This window comes from Palaemon carinicauda, unplaced genomic scaffold (genome assembly GCF_036898095.1).
Source record: "Palaemon carinicauda isolate YSFRI2023 unplaced genomic scaffold, ASM3689809v2 scaffold69, whole genome shotgun sequence".
In the NCBI taxonomy this organism is placed as follows: domain Eukaryota; kingdom Metazoa; phylum Arthropoda; class Malacostraca; order Decapoda; family Palaemonidae; genus Palaemon; species Palaemon carinicauda.
The window spans coordinates 286978-311631 of NW_027171971.1; the positions used below are offsets into that span (position 1 = coordinate 286978).

General features: G+C 43.5%; 1 long non-coding RNA gene across 1 annotated transcript; it reads right to left on the minus strand.

The window, feature by feature from the left end:
- Nucleotides 1–1844: 1844 nt before the first annotated feature.
- LOC137637363 (uncharacterized) lies at nt 1845–24654 on the minus strand. The gene is made up of 5 exons (XR_011043588.1): nt 24536–24654; nt 23921–24041; nt 4743–4852; nt 3067–3198; nt 1845–2176 (listed from the first exon to the last, which is right to left on the minus strand). It is a non-coding gene; the product is annotated as an uncharacterized lncRNA (long non-coding RNA).

The window sequence follows — 24654 nt, forward strand, 5'->3', positions numbered from 1 at the left end:
AAGTAAATGGTTTAGACACAATGGTCCTAATTCCACATCTATACCAGGTTTCAATCCAATAGGCTTGCCATTCATTAAGTCTGGTATTTCAAAAAAAGTTCTGTAAATCACATAAATATTAAAATAGTAGCCCCTACGAGCAATAACAGAAACCTTTTTTTAGTTAACTAATGCCTCACACCGTTTGGCCATACAGCATTTGCTGAACGAATAAATTTCCATTTCAAGCCTTCTTTTGCTCCAAATTCAGTGACCTCATGCATGTCCCATTGTTGTGAATGTCACTCTTCAGGTCTTTATTTGCCAATACTATTTGTGAGCTTCAATCAGTGCACAGTATCAGGATAGCTATGAACAGTTGTGAATCTTCTGAAACACATTAAAAGACTTATATTCATCAACAACATCAATGTACATGCCTCATGTGACAATATAATTGAATATATACCCATAGGCCTTCCCAGTTGTTCTTTTCTTTACATTATCTTTGATTTGAAAAGGTCCAAATGTCCGAATGTTTGTGAGTTGGGGACCTTTACTCATGAAACATACCAAGCTTATGTGTTAGTTTTGCCTTAACAGTTCCCCTCTGTTGTTTTGCCTTCTTCTGTGCCTCCAGTAACATCCCAGCAATGTTGTCCTCTCCAGTAGAGCTGCCCTTTTTACCTGTCATGTTGAGTACTGCTGAAATGCTTGCTTGGATACCACATAAACTCGGGTTGTCTTAATAAAAACTTTATTTCGACCTGTAAGAATTACAGTATAACAAGTCAATAAAACATACCAACACCACAAACAATTTACTTATTCAATACAGCAGAAACATGGGTAATCACCACATAACATAAACATATATAAACTCACACCAATAATTATAAGAATAATCATTATCATGTCATTACACAATCACCATTACCACCAAGTCGGTACATAAGTAACAATTAACTAAAAAAGAGTCACTTACGACAATGCCCCATCTCTGATACTTATCAGAAATATCTTGTAACAAACGTCAAGTAATTTCTCCCATCATCTGTAGCATTAACACATATCCTTAAAGAACACAAGTTACATGTCAACACCATTTTGGATAGCAAGAGGAATGCACAGTTGCACTTCTCGCTAACAACACACGAAAACCCAGTAATGTGTACAACCTCCATCGGCTTCACAGTGGATTCGTTGATAGTCACACCACGACCAACCAACACCACAATTATATGCACACACTTTACTAAACTTGAAAGTTATGACAAAGAAGAAAATATATTATTATTATTATTACTAGCTAAGCTACAACCTGAGTTGGAAAAGCAGGATGCTATAAGCCCAAGGGTTCCAACGGGGAATAATAGCCCAGTGAGGAAAGGAAATAGATAAAGTACAAGAGGAGTAATGAACAATTATAAAATATTTTAAGAATGGATACAACATTGATATAAATCTTTCATATAAAGACTAAAACCTTAAAGAAAAAACAAAACAAGAGGAAGAGTTATAAGATAGAATAGTGTGCCCAAGTGTACCCTCAAGTAGAGATTTCTACCCCAAGGCAGTGGAAGTCTATGGCACTACCTGAGACTAGAGAACAATTTTGATTTCTCACTGTTTGTTCATGACCACGGAACAGATCTGAAATGGGTATGGCACGTATGCCTGGCCTGGCACACTGTAATCCTCACGAAAAAGTCTTTGCAGTGTTCGTTCCTTCCCTTTACGCGTATTTCTTGCTACTTCGTTCAAGAATGGAGCTTTCGGACTGACTTGCTGATTCTGCAAACTATAATGAAGCTGTGGCCAGAATTTTCCAATGGGACAGAAGAGAAGACAAGTGTGCACTGGAAGTTGCATATTTATGATAAAGTAATTAGAAAATAAAGATAAATTTTGTAGATTCTAAACTCTGAGACTAAAATAGCAATCTGGGGGGAGCAAGATATAGCTATGCCACTATAGAATCCTCACCTAAGAGCCCAGCTTCACATTGAGATCCTCGTAATTGTTTTTTTTTGACTGGGTTATGAAAACTCATGAAATTTCGTTCACTTGAGATGTTTCTTCAGTTGTGGAAAGAGGTGATAGTCGGAGGGGATCACGTTTGGAGAGTAAGGCGGGTGGTCGACCAATTTGAAGCCAAAGTCGCGTATTTTCCGTAGAGTTTCATGTGCTGTTGGTGCTGTATGAGAGATTGATAAATACAAGATAACCAGTTGTAAAATAAATATGGTTCATGTATTGTTAATGATGAGTAATATTATTTTGGACCAAACAAAATAATACGGCCGAGAACAGTATATTTCTACGTTGAATTTCCGATTAAAATTAAATTTTTTATAAGTGTAGAATGTAGTTTTTTCCTTGTCGTAACTTAGAATTCTAGTTTTGTAAACTGTGCGATTGTCGATGCTCACTAATGAAGTGTAAATTTAAAAAATATTTTTAGTTAACAAGAAGAGATCAATACCATAAGCGTGGAAAGAAAATGAAAATTGCATCTACCAGAATGATCAGCTTGGTTGATGTTGTTGTGTCCAGTGTCTTCTAGGAGATACACTCCAAAATCAAACTATTATTCTTTTGGGTAGTGCCATAGCCTCTGTATCATGGTCTTCCACTGCCTTGGGTTAGGGTTTAGAGTTCTCTAGCTTGAGGGTACTCTCAGGCACACTATTCTATGTTTCCTTATTTCATTTCCTCATTAAACTATTTTCCTTGTTAGAACTATTGGGCTTATAGCATCCTGCTTTCCCTAGTAGGGTTATAGCTTAGCTAGTAATAATAATAATCATAATATTCGACTGTAAGGACACAACCCATCTAAACTAATTCAGGGTAATTATGAACACTACTTACTTGATCTAAAATATGAATACCACTCACCTTTTCATAAATCATATGTGAAAGGGACAAATGTATTGAGTGTAAGCAAGAAAAAAGTTAACAGAATCTATAAGACAGACATTAAATGTTAGAAATAAGTACTTTATATTGATTAGAGAAGTCAAGGCAATAGATCTCTTAAATTAAATTTCTAGAAAATTCCCAGGTCATTTCCATTTTACCTACCTGCTATCAAACTAACGGCAGCATCTTTCTCTGGTGACGAGGGGACCAAGATGTGGCCCCAAGGCTCCGATTAGACTGGAAACTGCTGGACAAACATCTGGGGTGCCGTCAGAAGCCCATCTTCCACAAGATCTGCAAAAGGAAGAAATAAACAGTACAGAAGGTCCTTAAACTTACAAATATAATAGGTTACAAGAAGCTGTTTGTAAGTCAAATTTAGTTAGATTTTGACTTAGGGTAAGCCTAACCTGGAACCCATGACTTTGATTTCCAACTAGAAAAGTCAACAAATAGTCAGGTTTCATATGCGAATCCTCGATAAGCAGGGGATGACTATATACATTAAACTGGAAGTGTTGAAAACTCAAATATTCCTTCGGCTTATGAATATATTACAAAACCAACCTATCGTTTCAAACTTTGGTTATAAAGCTACAGAGTGAGTTGTCAAATAAAGTGTATAAAACAAATGCACTACAGTACATCATTCTAAATTGATTTTGCTTCATTACTAAAAATCCAATTATAAAGAGAGTATTTATACTGAATATGTTAGTGAAACAGAAAAATTGCATAAAGAAAATAGAAATGAATCTTTCAGTCTCTAAAACAGTGTATATCTTCAGCATCAACCAAGCTGACCATTCTGCTAAATGCAATTATATTTTTTTTTTCTTTTTTTACAGTATTGGCCTCTTTCCAACTACCCTTGTCCTTATGTTTTTTTAAATGACCTTATTTTCTCGACAATTTTAGGCTTTTGAGAGTATGAAATTCCTATAGTAGCATTTACGTAAAATATTTCTAATATACTTTTAAACATAAAATGAAACCAGGGTTGTATAGAAATGCCTAAAAACCAAAACTATTAATGTGACAAATCCCTCCAAATTTTAACTAGTTCACCAATCCTTTCAAAAGACACTTTACTCCAATCCTTAAGTAATTTCTAATATTTGAAGAATAAATAGATACTGGTATATATAAAAATACCTAAAAAGCAAAGCTATTATTACTACAAGTTCCTCCAAATTTTAACTAGTGCACCAATCCCTTTCAAAAGGGCACACTGCGCTAAATGGAAACTGGGGAGCATTTCTGTCTGCAATGAGATTACATAAAAATCATCTAAAATTTTACTAAATAATGATGTGGATTTTTACTCCAGAAGTCAAATATAAAATTCAGCAATATATTGTATGAATAAAAAACTAATTCTAAACATTTCCTGAGAGACAAATCTTATGAAATAACATGAAATGGATAGAAAGTGACCTTTACACTGATAAGCCCTTTTGACAATGCAGTAATACTCCCTCTTGGCATGTCAGTTCCAACTTTAGGTCAGTCTACAAAAATAAAATCTTAGTTAAGTAGTTTTATAAGTGTACTTTTCAGTACTGTACTTCACACAGAAGCTTAATACTGTATAAGGATTATATAAAATGGTAGCAGATAAGTAATGAAAGTTCTGCATTAAATGAAATAATTTTGTTCAATTACAGCATTTCATAATGAACTTTTTATGAAATATCTGACATTTAGAATTTCAGTTGGATTTGCGTTTGTATATCTGGATGTTTGGAAGTTAAGAGCCTCCCTTTATAGAGTGAAAATCAACTTACATCTGGTCTCTTGGAAACCAATGAACTAAATGGAAGAGTATATTACCATACCTGGAAAAGCTCTGTGTTTGGAAAGTGTCCGGAGCAACAGGATTAACGAGCAGACCGTGCAAAACGCTATTTAATCCACCTCAGTTGAGCAACTTAGTTTCTCAGACATCCTGAAAGAAGATGGATCATTCAGATTTACCAAGATTGATTGAAGATTGTTATCAAAAGTGTAAACAAATACATAAGAAAAGACTCTTTACTAATAAAATGACTAACAAAATATCAGAGGCACAAGAATAAAATCTCTAACCATCATTTTAGGGTTAGGAAAATGTCCATACCTGTTGAAATTACATATAAATATTATCATTATTATTAATACTAGCTAAGCTACAACCCTCATTGAATATGCAGGATGCTATAAGCCCAAAGGGCTCCAGCAGGGAAAATAGTCTAGTGAGGAAAGAAAATAAGGAAACAGAAGTGTGACCGAGTGTACCTTCAAGCGAAAGAACTCTAACCCAAGACAGTGGTACAATTATGGCACTACCCAAGACTAGAGAACAATGGTTTGATTTTAGAGTACTGTATCCTTCTCCTAAAAGAGGTGCTTACCATAGCTAAAGAGTCTCTTCTATCCTTACCATGTAGAAAGTAGATACAGAACAAATACAGTGCAGTAGTTAACCCCTTAAGCAAAAAAGAATTGTTTGGTGATAGTGTTGTCAGGTGAATGAAGACGGTGGAGAATGGGAAAGAAAAGGCCAGACTATTCGGTGTATGTGTAGGTGAAGGGAAAATGAGCAGTAACCAGAAGGGGATCTAGTGTAGTACAATATAACTCTAGCGGTAGTATCTCAACAGATAAAATAAGCAGCATGAAGAGGAAATGGCAGTAGAATTGATGTATGAATGGCAGTAGAATTGATGTATGTAGATGGAAATAAAAAATCAAAGAATATCATTTTGTAATGAAGTTTCTCCTGTTTTAAGAACAAGAGATTTGTTTTCATGTCAGAACATATATGATCAAAAGCCAAGATTATTTACGGCCAAAATACTACAAATTTTAAAAGAAAGTTGTGTTTTTCCTAGCTATACAAACCTGAATTCTTTATATGGGTTACCTCTGTTGTTTTGTTACAACAAAATTGATGAAATATCGTGGGGTTAGCAATATTGTATGGTTGCAGATTATTCCCACCTAGCTCAGGGTGTCAGAGCTAGCTCCTTTGCTATCACTCTGTTCTTGGTCAGGACTTGTAGCGTGAATGAGTTGGGAAATATGAATAAACTAGAGGGGAATTCAGTAGAGTGCAGTCCTCCGTCACAACAGCTTATTTCTCGACCTTTTGCTTGCCCTTAACCTTTGACCTTAACATGTATTAATTGGTGTGGATTTCATACACTCAAATATAAACCAAGTTTGAAGTCTCTGTGACAACGATGTACAAAATTGTGGCTGATTACATGAATTGGACATTTTGCGTGACCGTGCCCTTCCAAAATTTAGTTATTTCCTGCTTGTTTTACATATCAGGTATTCCCTGTAAGTTTCATTTCTCTACGATAAAAATTGTGGCCAGAAAGCTGTTCACAAACAAACACACACACAAACAGGAGGTTAAACATAACCTCCTTCCAAATTTATTGGCCGAGGTAATGATTCAAGTTTGTATATCTAGGATAATTATTAATTAATTTTGAAATTAGTACAGTAGTTTGTTTCTACGCAAATACAAACGCTTGTCACTTATATGGGAATCTTCCTTAGAAATTCTTAAGCTATAAAATTTAGGGCGTCTATCTAACCCCTAGCCCAAAGTATCCATTCATGCTTGGCTCATGAGAGAACCGAAGAGCAGGACACACAGCCTTATTTGAAATAAAGTAAGTGACGGAATCACAACCTAACAAAATTGGCCTTTTGTAAGAACATCATCAAAGTTATTGGATAATATATCTGCCCACAGTGGGGAGTTTACCTGCATATGTAGTCATCAATGTAGGTATTCCCAAGAGAATAAAGAGGAAACCATTCACTCTACTCTCATACCATAATTACAATGAAGTAATCGATGATGCAACAAAATGCTAGCTGTCCTGCAGGGGCACGGGTCTTTATATAAACTGTTGGGCGGCTTTCACAGGACCTAAGGAGAAAGTATCCAGAGACCTATACGAGCAGTCTTTCAAATGATATGCAGTGAAGGTGGTCTACCTTTTCATACGCCTGAGCTGAGTGCCTGTGTTTCCAAGTGGTTCTTGCAGAATGCCAAGGTTGCAGCAATACCACGGATATCACTATTGTTTCTCAGAGCCAGAATAAGATAGTACTGCACTCTCAGTTATTCCCTTCTTGTTTTGACCTGTGCATAAAAACAAGTTAGGGATGCCTGGACAAAAGGGTGCAGTCTTCTTTGAGGAAAGACAGACTGCCGTTACAGGACATAATAACAAACTATCTGAATCATCAGTTACTTCCTTGATTGATGAAATAGAAAAGCAGTTAAATCGGTTGTCATTAATGGATTTTGGGTCTTAACAACATGCGGTACCTAAATCTGCCTGAACAAAAGCTACAATGGCTCCACTGTGTGTGTGTCTTGATCTTCTTTCAACTATGGGAGGTGGTTCCATCTACAGAGGGACTAGACAGTTATGGCACCTACCGGTTACCGTAGCTCTTGCCTAGGCAACCTCACTAAAGGCCTGTGTGATAGTAATTGATTTAAAATAAAGCCAATTACACCCATATGATCTGTTAAGGGGACCAAGCTGCACATATGCATACATATACAAAGGCATTTCCTCAATTTTGGGGGGTAGCCGACATCAAACAAATGAAACAAAAAAGGGGACCTCTCCTCTCTGCACACTTACTGTACAATAAACAATAATGCTTGAAAGTAACTGTTGTTCAGTGGCTTAAAAACTCCTATAAAGATCAGCAAACAATTGTAAGCAGCCTTCAAAATAAGCTGATGGGCATGGCCTTATAAAATGAGGAGGAGGACCGACGACTGAGAGACATTACCAGCTGATCGGCATTAACTTTCAAATGATGGAACATTGGCAAGAAAACACCTCATCACCAACCACAATTGCCATACAGGTAATTGGATTCCATCAATCCAAAGTTTCCCAGAAAGATGTTGCTTACCAACTTAAAATAAACAAGGCCTTGTCACTCTAGTTAATAACTGCATTAACGGATTTTGAGCGAAGCGAAAAATCTATTTTTGGGTAAGATAGCCATGTCGTCCTGATGGAAGTTCCTTAAAGGCAGCTTCCTAGGGTATATTACAACTACAGCGATATTCCCAGAGAATTTACCTTCAGGTACCCAGAATTCTAACTCCTGGAGCGAGTATCCCTAAAAAAGACCTTAGGGATATCGTAAATATCAGTGGACGTATTCTTGACACGCCTCATAGCAATCTATACCCCGAATAGAGTTAACACTTCGTAGGGGTAAAATGGCAAGAAAACGAAAACGATAAGAAAGGGGGGAGCCGTTCATAAGGCATCCCTCCTCACCGCTTCGAAAGCGTGCCCTGCGCCGCTCACGGCGCCATCTGTATTCCTTGTAGCGATACACGAGGTGCTACAGATACTGTATGTAGGGAGGGGTCCTACTATCCTTTTCACTCATATTTATTTTGAAAAGGAGCAGGGCGGGTCCATCAGGACGACATGGCTATCTTACCCAAAAATAGATTTTTCGCTTCGCTCAAAATCCGTTTTTTGGGCTCAAGCCATGTCGTCCTGATGGAAGTATACCAGAGCATTACTGTATCTGTGGATTCTCAATACGTGCCGTACTCCTCAAGAGTGTTTCTTAGTCAACTTGACTGACAGACCTAAGATGTTACCGTTATACATCTTTTCACTAATCATAAGCCATGAGAGTGCTTCCTGCCCCCTACAGGGAGGAGTCCTACTAGACTCTAGAAACGAACGAAGAGTACATATACCTATGTATGAATCACTCGCTAGCCAGTACCATATAGTGGTCTCACTCTATATGAAGCGAAGTCTTACGGGACTACCGTATCCAAAAGAAAAGTCCCGACCAGCACCCTGGTCGAAGTAAAAATAGACAAAAGGTTATATCTACGTAGGATTAAACTTGCTACTACCACCGTCCTCAGAAAGGGGTGGAGTCCTTATTGCTAAGGAAAGTATAAGCCAGTATAATCCAGGCTTTGCATTAAGGAATAGGCTATTATAGATATCCCCGATTAATATACATAGGCTAAATGCTCAAAAAACAATATGAAATCAAAAATATAGGTGAAGGAGACGCAAGGTTCCCGAGAACAAGTTTATTGAGAAACAATAAATAGGTATGGTCACCATAAATATGTACATATGCTAGGTGGATGACCAACAATTTTCACAAGTACTGTAGTGCATGGATGAATGATTATCTGAAAGAAAACATATGTGTCACTTACACATACCCCGGTATCCAACTTAACTTCCATGTTACTACTTTGCTGACAATAGCGTTGGCAAACGCTTGGCACCCTGTCTGTACTTATGTTACCATCACCATCACGTTGGAACAGTCATTGTGGGCTCTGAGAGCCTACACTACCAGTTATATCAGCATATATAACTAACTATTCACCCAGGAATCCAAGTCCCAAATGATTCCGCTGTTCCTCGCAGAGTTAAACAGCAGGGCCAACGACGCAACCAACTGCTACCACAGACCTCTTTAGCTGCTCCACTTGCTTAGCATAGTGGCGAAAGAATACCCTGGAAGACTTCCAGCCAGTGTATGAACGAAGGTGTTCGAAATCCATAAAATTAAAGAAGTTTAAAGATGAAGCAACTTTCCTCGGATCATGACCTGCGGGTGAACTGTCAGGATCCGCTCTGCGAATAAAATATGTAATTTTCGCCCTAAGTTGATTTAAAGATAAATTCGAGCCCGAAGTTTCTCCTCTGAATAGTTGGCCCCCATGGAAGTCTGAAGTTCTACGAAGATAGACCTTAAGGCATTCTACGGGACATAGAGATGCATCTTCTTTCAGAGGGCAGATTCTCCAGGGACCCCACCTGTTGGTGGGCAACTCGTTCTTAGCGAGAAACGTAGGGTCCGGAAACAGGTTCAATTCTCCCCCATCCAGGAACTGAACTCGGCCCTCCTCTCTCGAGAGGGCCACAATCTCACTAACTCTGGCCCCAGAAGCAAGGGCAAAAAGGAAGATCACTTTTTGAGTCAGGTCCTTCAATGCACATTCCTCATTATCTAGTAATGAGGCAAAATGAAGGACTTTGTCTAATGACCATGAAATAGGCTTTGGAGGAGCTGATGGTCTAAGCCTAGCACAGGCCTTTGGGATCTTATTAAACATTTCGTTAGCGAGGTCTACCTGGAAGGCATATAGAATGGGTCTTGTTAGAGCTGACTTACATGTAGAAATTGTGTTCGCCGCCAGCCCCTGTTCGTGGAGGTGAATGAAGAAGGATAGGCAGAACTCCGTAGAGATCTCGTGCGGATTCTTATCTTTGACAAAGGCTACCCATTTCTTCCATGCAGATTCGTACTGCCTCCTAGTAGACTTACACTTGTATTCTTCCAGGAAGTCGATACTATCTTTCGAGATTCCGAACCGTTTCTTCACCGCTAGGGAGAGAAAATCATGAGCTGCAGGGTTCGGGTCTTCTGTAATGAAGCGAAGACAGTCGACTTCTGGACTTGCTGGGACAGAACTGGGTCCGGGAGCGGTAGGAACTTCAGTCGTAGTTCCAGAGCCAGAGGGAACCATACACTGTTCGGCCACTTGTGGGCCACTATTGCTGCTACTCCCTTGAAGGATCTCAGTTTGTTGAGGACCCTCAACATCAGATTGTGAGGGGGAAACAGGTAGATCCTGGACCATCTGTTCCAATCGAGGGACATCGCATCTATTGCTTCTGCCGCGGGGTCCACATATGGGGACACATATTTCGGCAGCTTCTTGTTGTCCTTCGTCGCGAAGAGGTCTATCTGCAGTTCTGGGACTTGACTCAAGATGAAAGAGAATGATCCTGCGTCTAGGGACCATTCTGTCTCTATCGGTGTTATCCTGGATAGAGCGTCCGCGGTCACATTCCGGACTCCTTGAAGGTGAACTGCTGACAGGTGCCACTTCTTCTTCTCCGCCAGTCGGAATATGGCTAACATCACCTGGTTGAGAGGTGGGGATCTCGATCCCCGCCGATTCAGACATTTCACAACCACCTCGCTGTCCAGTACCAACCTTACGTGGATCGAGTGACGTGGGGATACTTTCTTCAGGGTCAGAAGTACTGCCATAGCTTCTAGAAAGTTTATGTGAAAGGTCCCAAATAGCTTGGACCAGATTCCTTGCACTTTTTTCCGATGGGAGTGACCCCCCCACCCTACCTTTGAGGCGTCTGTGTGGATTGTCACTGACGGGGGGGGTGGCTGAAGAGGTAGAGACCTCTTTAGACGACTGGCTTGAGACCACGGTCTGAGAAGAGAACGTAGCCGAAGTAGGACCGGTCTCTTTACGTCCCTTCGCTCTTTCGATGCAAAGGTTCTCCATACTCCCGCTGCATCTTTTAGCTGTGCTCTTAGCACAGGGTCTGTTACTGATGCAAACTGAAGAGAGCCCAAAACCCTCTCTTGTTCGCGTCTTGATATCCTCTCGGAACCTAGAAGTCTCCTGACAGACCCTGCTATTTCCTTCCTCTTTGACATCGGGATGGAAAGACGGTGTGACACTAGATCCCAGTGAATTCCCAACCACTGGAACCTCTGAGCTGGAGAAAGACGAGACTTCTTTCTGTTGATCATGAAGCCTAGATATTCCAGGAACTGAATCACTTGTAGGGAAGCTTGCAAGCATTCTGCTCTGGATGCTGCCCACACCAACCAATCGTCCAGGTAGGCTACTACCTGGAACCCTTTTAGGCGTAACTGTTTGAGAGCTGCGCTCGCAAGCTTCGTAAAGATCCTTGGGGCTATGTTTAGTCCGAAGGGCATCGCCCTGAAAGCGTAAAGTTTTTGTTGTAGCTTGAATCCTAGGTAGGGGGAGAGACGACGACTTATTGGAACGTGCCAATATGCGTCTGACAAGTCGATGGAGACGGTATATGCCCTCTTGGGCAGTAAGGCCCTTATGTGTTGTAACGTTAGCATTTTGAACTTGTGGTTCACTATGAACTTGTTGAGTGGTGACAAGTCCAGAATGACTCTGAGTTTCCCCGAGTCTTTCTTGGGAACACAAAACAGCCTCCCTTGGAACTTGATGGACTTTACCCTCCTGATCACCTTTTTCTCCAACAGATCTTGGATGTACTCCTCCAAAACGGGGGTGGAGTGTTGGAAAAATTGAGGGCACAGGGGCGGAGTACTGTACCAACTCCAACCCAGTCCATTTTTGAGAAGGCTGTGGGCCCAGGGATCGAAGGTCCAGCGATCCCGGAAATACTGAAGTCTCCCACCTACCGGCGACACTTCACTTTGACTGTCCTGCAGTCTTGCCTCCCTGGCCGCGACCACCTCTGAATCCTCGTCCCCTAGAGGGGCGTCTTGATGACCCTCTAGCTGCTCCTCTGGGTCTTGCACGAAACGTGGTCGACTGTCCCTCGAACACGGGATTGAATGCAGGGGAAGCTGATGACATTGCTTGGGGAACCCATTGGAAGGTGGTCGGGGTCTGGGCTACCAGTTGTGGAACCGGAGGCAAAGCTGGCTGTTGCTGCTGTGGTCTTTGCTGTTTGAAGGACTTGGCTGGACGGGAGGAAAACCTTGACTTCTTCGCCTTTCCTTTCGGCTGAGGGCCCTCATCCGGAGAAGACTTCCTCTTAAGGGACAGGCCCCACTTCAGGAGAAGATTGCGGTTCTCAGTGGCGGCCTTGTCCACGATCTCTTTGACCACGTCCTTGGGAAAGAGATCCTTACCCCAGATGTTAGATGAAATTAGCCTCTTGGGTTCGTGCCTCACTGTGGCCGAGGCAAACACAAACTCCCTACAGGCTCTCCTTGCTTTCACAAAGCAATAGAGGTCCTTGGTTACTGTGGCCAGATGGATTTTGGCCATAACCATGAACATCTCTGGCATCTTGGGGTCGCTAGCCATCGTCTCCATGTTGGTCTGGAGAGACATCGAGGCTGCCAGGCGCTCCTTTGTGTCCAATTCCCTCCGAAGAAGGAATTCCGACAACTTGGGAAGGTTTTCGCCGAACTGCTGACCTGCAATGTCGGCGTCTAACTTCCCAACCGAGAAAGTAAGGTGCACCTCCTTCCAGTCCTTGTTATCCATTGGCAATGCCAGCGATAGAGGTTTACATTCCTCCAAGGACGGGCACGGCTTGCCAGCTTCAACTGCCTTGATGACGGCCGCAAACCCCTTTTGCATAAAGGGGAAGGCCCTAGCTGGGGAGGATACAAAGGAGGGGTGTTTCTTGCTCAAGGCGGCAACCTTCGAGTTTGAGAACCCCCTCTCCTTTAAAGCAGCTGTCAAGGTGGCTTGAGCCTTGGAGTGATCTAGGATAATCACTTCCTTTGGTTCCGTCTCCTCCTTCGAAACCGGCTCCTTCTTCAAACGGACATAGCAGTCCGGGTAGGCCCCTCTACTGGGCCAGAATTCCACCTCCTCAAGGGGAACTGAACCCAGTTTCTCCGACATGACGATCTTCCCAATCGTCATCGGCATGTGCTCGGCATATCTCCACGGGTTGGCATCCGAGCACAGAGGAAGGTCCTTAACGTTGAGCTTCTTTGGAGGTCCACGTGATGCTGTGATCTTCTGCATCTGGAGCTCCAAAGTAGCGGCCTTCTGATTATTCTCCTTCTGCATCTGTTGGATCATACCAACGATGGAAGAGAGAGCCTGTCCAAGCTCTGCTGGAAGAGCGGACGAGGTAGAGGGGATAGGTTCAGGGACCTGAACCGGCACGTCTGATGAAACGGAAACCTCTTCCTCCACAGCAATAGGATCTCGATCTTGCTCCTCGCCCTCTGCGAGGAGATCCTGCTCCGCACGATCAGACAAGTCGGACATCTTGTCGTCCAACTGGATGTCCTGCAAGGCGTCAGCGACATCCTCCTCCACTGGGATCTGGATCAGAGGGATCTCCGGCCGAGGCTGGGGAACAACAGCATCAGGGGAAGCCTTGGGGAAAAGGTATGCCCTCATCTTCTCGTTAGGAAGATAAGGTCCAGTGGTGTTTTTCTGAAAACCCCTTACCCAAACACGAAGCCTCTCCCTCGCTGCATCTCTTGACTCCGCCGACCTAGGGGATTCAAAAGCCTCTGATAGCAGGTTAGTACATACAGCACATACCTGCGGATCCCAGTAACGATGTTCATCATTGGAGGCTGCACAAGCTGCGTGCCTCCTACACGAGGTATGTCCGCAAAAGTTCTTACTGCGGACATTGCAGAAGACACTATCACACTTCGGATGCTCCTCCTGTAAAAGAAGAAAATTTCCATGAATATCAAGTGAATTTTAATTCACATGTAACAAATGAGTATTCAACAAAAGAATAAGGGAAAGACACCTACTTGTGAAACCCACACAAACACCTGTGGAAGCCCACCGGCCAAGTCACATAGTTAGTCTTTACTAGAATAACCAGAGAACGTATTTCCGAAGGAAATTAGGTGTAGCTCACACCTAAGGTAAAATAATACCATTCGGCCAGGAATAAAAGAATTATCTTTTATCCTTGTAAGGCGACACCAGGTGATTATACCAGTAACACAAGTAAGATAGAAAAGACAGTGTTGTAACCTACTACATCATGAACTCCTTTGGTTGAATATACCACCAAGAGAGGACTGATACAGTACTTGAGGGTGGTATGCCAGCCGGCTACTGCCGCTCAGCACCCCCCCCCTTGTTTTGGAAAGGCAGATCTCAAGTACACAACCTCAGATCACCTTTATTGGGGAGAACTCCAAAACCCATGCCTGAACCGGCCGGCAGTGGTTGCCAGACCGTAGCCACCCGGTTTGCACAGAGTTGCCGGCCATCATACTTAGTGGCCGGCTGACTGGGCAGTGTCGCGGGCCGGCCGGCAGCAGTAAACAAACCCTGCCGGCTAGCCCCCACACACTAGGCAGCACTCGGCTGCCGGCCCCACTTGTAGTGGCCGGCAGATGAGCAATAGACCGGCCGGCAAAGGTATACACCCAACGCCGACCGACAGCAAGAGAACTGGAGAACACCCCTCCCCACCGACAGCCGGCCTGTAGGCCGGCGGCCGGCAAGGACAACACATACTAAGACAAAAGAGTGAGTGCCGGGTTAAGAGACTATAAGTCTCTGAGCCCGGCACCCGAAAGAGTGCCGAAAGGAAGGGGAGACACTATGTCAAGCTTCCTAACCGCTGCTTACTGAATTTTCAGACGGCAGCGATAGAGGGACCAAGAAAGGACCGGGCAGCACTCACAGTAATGGTCTCTGCCGGTCGGCACACTTTGCCGGCCGACAGGAGACCACGTCAGTTCCTCATCCCAACCTAGGCTAGGCAAGGATGAAGACGACTGACACAATGAACGGAAAAAGAGAAGGGAAGGACAGAGGGTCCTATCCAACCTTACCTTGGTTAAGGGTCATTCCAAACTAAGACAGTTCATCTCAGTAGAGAAAGACCCGAGAGGGAGGCCGGCACTACTGGCTGCCTCCCACGAACCACGGCAAGGAAGGAATTGCCTTTCCAGAAAAGGGAACATATCCCGAGACCGGAACGGCAAGGACAGTCTGATGAGTCACCGAGTAAAGGGATCACTACTGGAACCCAACAAGGTGGACTAAGGGGGGAACCCTTAGTGCCCGAGTCAATCGGCAAGGGAGACTCTGCCCCATGCCAGACAAACCGGGCTCAGACTAAACACTGTTGTACTGTCACCCTCTGAACCAATACTGTTGGAACGGGAAGGTACAGTACTACCCCAGCATAGATATATTTGAAGATTAATTCAAATAAACCACTAGAGTTAAGCCTAAGGCTTAAACAGAGGGAAAGGGTTTGCCCCTTCCCCTAAGAGAAGGGAGCAAACGGGGAACAGATAATATTATAATGACCTAAGACAACCTAGCCTAGGCACTAAGAGAATCGATTACCTAATTCACCGAAACTCATATCAATACTATCTTGGAAGGTACTCGAAAAGGACTAATATGTATAACGTTGCCTAACGCTTAAAGCAATAAATTCACATTTGGAAGACTAATTATCATGCAGGAAGTACATAGGCCAACAACTAGCCTACGAAGACTAGTGTTGGTAGCCTTGGTAATTTCGCCAGGCACATTACTATCGCATCATAACAGAATTCCTAAATAAGCTAAGTAGCTAATATTTAAGCGCAAAGGGGGCTGGGAACGTCGCTCTTGCTAACAAATAAATCCTATTCTAGCGAGCGACAGCATCCATGATGCCTCCAGCAGGCAACAGCTCTTGTATCAAAGATAACTCTTTTAATAACTTTAATTTTAACCAAGAGCCTACATTTATACATAAAAGAAATAATACTCAACTTATCCGAGGCAGAAGAAGTTGGAGAAAGCATTATAAACGAGAAAATTCCAAGATTAGGTAGTAAACAGGGAAAATACACCGAGTCGTAGAGCTACGCAAAAAGGAATACAGATGGCGCCGTGAGCGGCGCAGGGCACGCTTTCGAAGCGGTGAGGAGGGATGCCTTATGAACGGCTCCCCCCTTTCTTATCGTTTTCGTTTTCTTGCCATTTTACCCCTACGAAGTGTTAACTCTATTCGGGGTATAGATTGCTATGAGGCGTGTCAAGAATACGTCCACTGATATTTACGATATCCCTAAGGTCTTTTTTAGGGATACTCGCTCCAGGAGTTAGAATTCTGGGTACCTGAAGGTAAATTCTCTGGGAATATCGCTGTAGTTGTAATATACCCTAGGAAGCTGCCTTTAAGGAACTTCCATCAGGACGACATGGCTTGAGCCCAAAAAACCCTTTTACCCCCAAGCTATTTGGCACTTTCCAAGCCTTAACGCCAAGGCATTTTTCTTTTTCAAGCACGTTTTGCAATATTTTCTTTTTTAGATTGCGCTGGCAGCCTTAATTTTCGTCATAGGGAGGTCAGGTTGGTCTCATTATTTTGGAAAATGCCTAAAGTTTCTCAAAAAGTTATCAAAAATATGCAAAAAAAGTAATTAGCCGTTATTTGCAAGGACGTACCGGTATGTCCATGGGGGTAAAGGGACGAGTTTTGTCAAACGTACCAGTACGTCCTTTGGGGGTAAAAGGGTTAACCTCTTTGGCAATCACTTACCCGATCAATCCTTTGTCAACAATGTGACAGATTCAGTTATGTAAAATATTATCCTGTAAATTGTTCAATTTTCATTCACCTCTGGAGCTTTTACAAATGAATTAATAAATTTAAAATACTTTCAATTTTTCACCTGTGTTATCACCTCATGCAGTCTACATATAATCGAATACAATACCTTACATCTAGCCACACTGAAATTAGAAGGATAATTGTATAACTACCAATAACTAATGGGAAAAATGTTATTTTCATTAGTAAAATAAATTTTTGAATATACTTACCCGATAATCATGTAGCTGTCAACTCTGTTGCCGACAGAAATCTACGGTCGGGATACGCCAGCGATCGCTATACAGGTGGGGGTGAACACCACAGCGCCATCTGTGGTCAGGTACTCCAGTACTTCTTGTCAACACCACCTCAATTTTTTCCTCGGTCCACTGGTTCTCTATGGGGAGGAAGGGTGGGTCAATTAAATCATGATTATCGGGTAAGTATATTCAAAAATTTATTTTACTAATGAAAATAACATTTTTCAATATTAATCTTACCCGATAATCATGTAGCTGATTCACACCCAGGGTGGTGGGTGGAGACCAGCATACATGTTAACAAAGAAGCTAAGTATCCCGTATTTTATTTTATTAGTTATTCAAAAATAACATAAAATAAATAAGTACCTGGTAAGGAAGACGACTTGAACCATTACTCTGCCTTTATTAAGTACGTCTTTCTTACTGAGCGTAGCGGTCCTCTTAGGATGCTGAACGACTCTTAGGTGCTGAAGTATAAAGGGCTGCAACCCATACTAAAGGACCTCATCACAACCTTTAACCTCGGCGCTTCTCAAGAAAGAATTGACCACCCGCCAAATCAACAAGGATGTGGAAGGCTTCTTAGCCGACCGTACAACCCATAAAAAGTATTCAAGAGAAGGTTAAAAAGGTTATGGGATTATGGGAATGTAGTGGCTGAGCCCCCGCCTACTACTGCATTCGTTGCTACGAATGGTCCCAGGGTGTAGCAGTTCTCGTAAAGAGACTGGACATCTTTGAGATAGAATGATGCGAACACTGACTTGCTTCTCCAATAGGTTGCATCCATAACACTCTGCAGAGAACGGTTCTGTTTGAGGGCCACTGAAGTAGCCACAGCTCTCACTTCATGTGTCCTTACCTTCAGCAAAGCAAGGTCTTCTTCCTTCAGATGAAAATGTGCTTCCCTAATCAGGAGCCTGAATAGGTAAGAAACTGAGTTCTTAGACCTTGGAAGAGAAGGCTTCTTGATAGCACACCATAAGGCTTCTGATTGTCCTCGTAAAGGTTATGACCTTTTTAGATAGTACCTAAGAGCTCTAACTGGGCAAAGTACTCTCTCCAGTTCGTCCCCCACCAAGAAGGACAGGCTTGGGATCTCGAACGACTTAGGCCAAGGACGTGAAGGAAGCTCGTTTTAGCAAAAAACCGAGCTGCAAGGAACATGTAGCCGTTTCAGATGTGAAAACTATGTTCCTGCTGAAGGCGTGGATCTCACTTACTCTTTTAGCTGTTGTCAAGCACACGAGGAAAAGAGTTTTTAATGTGAGGTCCTTAAAAGAGGCTGATTGGAGAGGTTCAAATCTTGATGACATAAGGAACCTTAGGACCACGTCTAGATTCCAGCCTGGAGTGGACAACCGACGTTCCTTTGAGGTCTTAAAAGACCTAAGGAGGTCCTGTAGATCTTTGTTGGTGGAAAGATCCAAGCCTCTGTGGCGGAAAACCGCTGCCAACATACTTCTGTAACCCTTAATCGTAGGAGCTGAAAGGGATCTTACGTTCCTTAGATGTAACAGGAAGTCAGCAATCTGGGTTACAGTGGTACTGGATGAGGAAACTGCATTGGCCTTGTATCAGCTTCGGAAGACTTCCCCTTTAGACTGATAGACTCTGAGAGTGGATGTCCTCCTTGCTCTGGCAATCGCTCTGGCTGCCTCCTTCGAAAAGCCCCTAGCTCTTGAGAGTCTTTCGAAAGTCTGAAGGCAGTCAGACGAAGAGCGTGGAGGTTTGGATGTACCTTCTTTACGTGAGGTAGACGTAGAAGGTCCACTCCTAGAGGAAGAGTCCTGGGAATGTCGACCAGCCATTGCAGTACCTCTATGAACCATTCTCTCGCGGGCCAGAGCGGAGCCAACCAACGTCAGCCGTGTCCCTTTGCGAGAGGCGAACTTCTGAAGTACCCTGTTGACAATCTTGAACGGCGGGAATGCATACAGGTCGAGATGGGACCAATCCAGCAGAAAAGCCTCCACGTGAACTGCTGCTGGGTCTGGAATCGGAGAACAATACAACGGGAGCCTCTAGGTTATCGAGGTAGCGAACAGATCTATGGTTGGCTGACCCCACAGGGCCCAAAGTCTGCTGCAAACATTCTTGTGAAGGGTCCACTCTGTGGGGATGACCTGACCCTTCCGGCTAAGGCGATCTGCCATGACATTCATATCGCCCTGAATGAACCTCGTTACCAGCGTGAGCTTTCGATCTTTTAACCAGATGAGGAGGTCCCTTGCTATCTAGAACAACTTCCACGAATGAGTCCCTCCCTGCTTGGAGATGTAAGCCAAGGCTGTGGTGTTGTCAGAGTCCACCTCCACCACCTTGTTAAGCTGGAGGGACTTGAAGTTTATCAAGGCCAGATGAACCGCCAACAGCTCCTTGCAATAGATGTGAAGTGTCCTTAGCTCCTGATTCCATGTTCCCGAGCATTCCTGTCCGTCCAAAGTCGCACCCCAGCCCGTGTCTGATGCGTCAGAGAAGAGACGGCGGTCGGGTTTCTGAACAGCCAAAGGTAGACTTCCTTGAGAAGAAAGCTGTTCTTTCACCACGTGAGAGTAGACCTCCTCTCTTCGGAAACAGGAACTGAGATCGTCTCTAGCGTCATGTCCTTTATCCAGTGAGCCGCTAGATGATACTGAAGGGGGGGAGGTGGGGTCTCCCTAACTCGATGAACAGGGCCAGCGATGAAAGTGTCCCTGTTAGACTCATCCACTACCTGACTGAGCATCGGTTCCTTCTCAGCATGCTCTGGATGCAATCTAGGGCTTAGTATATCTTTGGGGCCGACGGAAAAGCCCGAAAAGCTCGACTCTGAAGATCCATACCCAGGTAGACAATGGTCTGGGATGGGACGAGCTGGGACTCCTCAAAATTGACCAGGAGGCCCAGTACCTTGGTCAGATCCATAGTCCATCTGAGAATCTCCAGACAGCGACGACTTGTGGGAGCTCTTAAAAGCTAGTCGTCTGACGGAGCCGGACACAAGATCATGGTACTGCTGCACAGTCTGTGAACTGTCAACCATGGGGAAGCGAGGAAGTACAGTGACAACCCGAAGCTGTCTAGACTGTCTGGGTCGTACAGACAACTCCTTATCGGGTTGCTGAGGTTGCCGCACTGCGTCACAACAAGTCACTTCTGCTGGATGTTGAACGTCTTCCCAGTGACACACTGACTCCGTAAACAAAAAATCCTCTAACAAGGACTAAGCTTGGACTGCATGTCTTGCAACACAGCTCAAGGTCTATGGGAGCAGGTGTGGTAACAGACGGGGTTAGCGACTGAAGTGGAACCATTACCCTCCCTGGAAGCATGCTATGCTTAAATAAAAGTCCATAGGAGGCTAAGCAGCTAAAGGCTCCTCTCCAAATGACAGAGTCCTCAAGGGAAAATCAGAAGGAGGGAGAATAGCACTTTCTCATCTACAGGAACCATATCCGAGAAAAGCTAAGTTCTCTCAGTGAGGGTTTCACTGGTGCAAAAGCAGCAGACTAGAAGGCAACGTGATGAAACTGCTTGACAGTCTAGTGAGTTGGCAACAACCAAAGATGTGTGACTGAGAAGCATGCGGTAAGGTATGCAGAGCATGCTGTATGCAGAGCATGCTGTATGTAGAGCATGCTGTAAGGTAAGCAGAGCATGTTGCATGGCGTGCGGCTTATGCTGCATGGGATGAGGCTCATGCTGCATGGGATGAGGCTCATGCTGCATGGTATGAGACTCATGCTGCATGGGATGAGGCTCAAGCTGCAAGGGATGAGGCTTATGCCGCATGCGTTGAGGAGGATGCCGCATAGTATGAGGCTCCTGCCTCATGGGTTGAGGCGGTTGCCGCATAGCATGAGGCTCCTGCCTCATGGTTTGAGGAGGATGCCGCATAGCATGAGGCTCCTCATAGCATGAGACTCCTGCCTCATGGGTTGAGGAGGATGCCGCATAGCATGAGGCTCCTGCCTCATGGGTTGAGGAGGATGCCGCATAGCATGAGGCTGCCTCATGGGTAGAGGAGGATGTCGCATAGCATGAGGCTCCTGCCTCATGGGTTGAGGAGGATGCCGCATAGCATGAGGCTCCTGCCTCATGGTTTGAGGAGGATGCCGCATAGCATGAGGCTCCTGTGAGGTTCCTGCCTCAAGAGTTGCGTCTGCCTCAAGGGTAGAGGAGGTAGCTGCGCAGAGAGAGGCTCATGCTGTGAAGAATGCGGTTGCTGCATGCGTTGAGGCGGCTGCCTCATAGCATGAGGTTCCTCAAGAGTTGAGGCTCTTGCCTCAAGAGTTGAGGTTCTTGCCTCAAGAGTGGAGGTGGCTGCCGCAAGAGTTGAGGTTGCTGCCTCAAGGATGGTGGAGGTTGCCGCAACGCAAGAGGTTGCTGCCTCGAGGATGGAGGAGGTTGTCGCAACACATGAAGCTCCTGCCTCAAGGGTAGAGGAGGTTGCTGCAAAGCATAAGGCTCCTGCCTCAAGTGTTGAGGAGGTTGCCGCATAGCAAGAGGCTCCAGCCTCAAGGAAAGTGGAGGTTGCTGCACAGCGCTGGTATCTGGCAACTCCCAATGCGGCAGCTCATGCGTGGAGGTAGGTTGAGGAACCTCAACATCATACGTCTGGCAGGGTGGACTGCGCAGAGGTGGAGTTGAGGCGGCTGCCTCATGAGCGCTCGCAGGAGGAGGTGTGCTAACCTTCTCTGCCTGAAACTCCTGCATCAACACCGCAAGCTGAGACTGCATTGTCAGCAGCATAGACCACTAGAGTTTAAGAAAGACAACAACAAACGGAGCTACTGTCCGTTGAAACTGAAGGTCTCAAACAGCTGGTGCGGCAACAGACGGAGTTACTGTCTGTTGCGATACCACCTTGCCTCTCTGGGAGGTGTGCAGTTGTCGTACTGCAGCAAGTCCGAACTGACCCTGTGCTAATGGCACCACCTAGGAGTTGGACTTGCGCGGAAGGGACCGACTTGCACTTAAAAGCTGCAAGATTTGGTCCATGGTTTCTGCGAGAAACCTCTTCCGCAGACGAGGAATAAAAGGGCTCTCTCGTCTTTGTGTGGGTGGGGTGATCACGTCGGCTACGTGAGTTGGTAACACCCGAAACCACGGAGGGAAACGTCTGTTCGTCGATCAAGGCCTGCTGAACCCATAAGTCCTTCGACATTACTTCTCCCCTGGGCTTGGGAGCTTGTAAGAGGTCCCAGACTAGGCGAACAACTGGCACGAACAGACGAACCCTCGAACGCAACACTGTAACACTTTGCACTTATCACTTTATCACTTTTGATTTTCTGTTTGCACTTATTTCACTGAACTCGAAACTTTAAGTGGTTTGTACCTGAAACACGCAATTCTATCCTTCATTAAAAGTTAGTAATTGCGAAAACAGTATTACAATGTAACAGAAAAACATAATGAAAGATAAATAATTCAGTGGCTGGAAAAGAGACTAAACACTAGATCAAATAAACTACGTTTAAAATCTCTCACCGCATAAAGCCTGAGAACAAGAATAAAACTCTAGAAACGTTTACCTTCTTCCCCTAAAGAGACTAGGGAGAAGAGCAAAAACGATAACAACGTTACCCGCTTGAACGAAACGTTTATCCTCCTCTCTCTCCCTCCGTCTCTATCTCTCTCTCTCTCTCTCTTGACTTAGCACCTGAGAGAAGAGCCCAATTATATATATCGTTAAAACATATTATTGTTAAAGGAAAAAAACTGAAAGATTTCCCAAATAAAAAGTTCCTTTATTAGAATTAAAACCATTTAAGCTAAGAAAGAATGAACAAAACGCTAGAATCGGTTTACTCTTACTGCAACGTGACACCGTGATAGACTCTCTCTCTATCGTAACGATAGAGCGCAAGTTGAACGTTCTGAACGTCAACAACTGCAGAGACAAAACAAAACGTTAGTTCAACTTTGAAAACAGTACAAGACTATCAAAGAAATTCTTTCAAAAACATTAAAATAGCATAATATGTTAACAGGTAAAAACGAAATGACGGGCTCAATGTTAATTAACTTCGGTTCCAAGAAAAGACCGCCTACTATTAGGAAAGGTCGAATATAAACAAATATAAAAATTAATTTTAATAAGTTTATAATAAAAGGAAGTTAATCAAAGAGGCCTATAAAAGGCAGAGAGATATAAAATAAATCTATAACTTTGTTAAGCAAAATTAAGAGAGTCTATACTCTCTTCGACACCAACACTTCCGTCTAAGGGAAGGGTCGGCCATTTAAAAGTGAAAGAGAGTTCATACTCTCTTCGTACCAAAATAAATCAAAAATTAAATCAAATTAATTCCAAAAACTTGCTAAGCTAATGATATAGCTTCCTGAATAGCGAAGGCTAAACTCTAGAGCAAATACATCACCAAATCGTGAGCAATAACTCCAGAATCAACAGCGTATCCATGTAGGTCTAGCCGGAGGCACGACAGAGGAAAAATTGAGGTGGTGTTGACAAGAAGTACTGGAGTACCTGACCACAGATGGCGCTGTGGTGTTCACCCCCACCTGTATAGCGATCGCTGGCGTATCCCGACCGTAGATTTCTGTCGGCAACAGAGTTGACAGCTACATGATTATCGGGTAAGATTAATATTGAAAAATGCATTCCTATCAAAAATGGTATTGTACCTGTTCTATAACCTGAGAGACATCCCCCTGAACTGGTTGTACAGCTGCTGGCATTGCAAGACCTCCGATGAAGCTGTTGTCTTAACCGCTGCAACTCTGCTTCTCGCTGGGTCACAGCAACCTGGAAAGCTCTCATTAATGGTAAACTGAATCAAATATGAATTCCTTCTCTATTTCACTTTTTCTCGGTTAACAATAGGCATCTATACATGAGAGAAACTATACCTTATGTCATTTAAAAGTGCATATTATTTCTGAAAATCCCTTAAACACAAACATGGAATATCAAATGCTTATGGGCCCTTATTTTTCACCTCTAGGAAACACCCAAAAAAATTACTTCAATCTTTTTCAGCTCCGTTAATGCAAATAACGTAACCTACCTTATTTTACTAAACCCCAAAATTTTTCAAAATAACTCGTAAAAACTGACAATTGTGATTGTTTTTTCTTTGAAAAATTTTGGAAATTTGATAACAGAAATATGATGATCAAATCCACAATAACCTCAAGAAAATATAACAAAATATATGAAAATACAGATACAGTACCATTGAAAATATGAAGTGCTTTCAAAACTAGACAATAAAATCTTGCAAGTACAAAAGAACTTACTTTTAGCTGATTGATTTTAGCACCGACAGCAGTATTCATCATATTTCTTCTGTATGCGAGATTTACTAGCTGTCAATTCTTCCGTATGGGTCTTCAAACCATCAAGGCTTTCTGTCAAA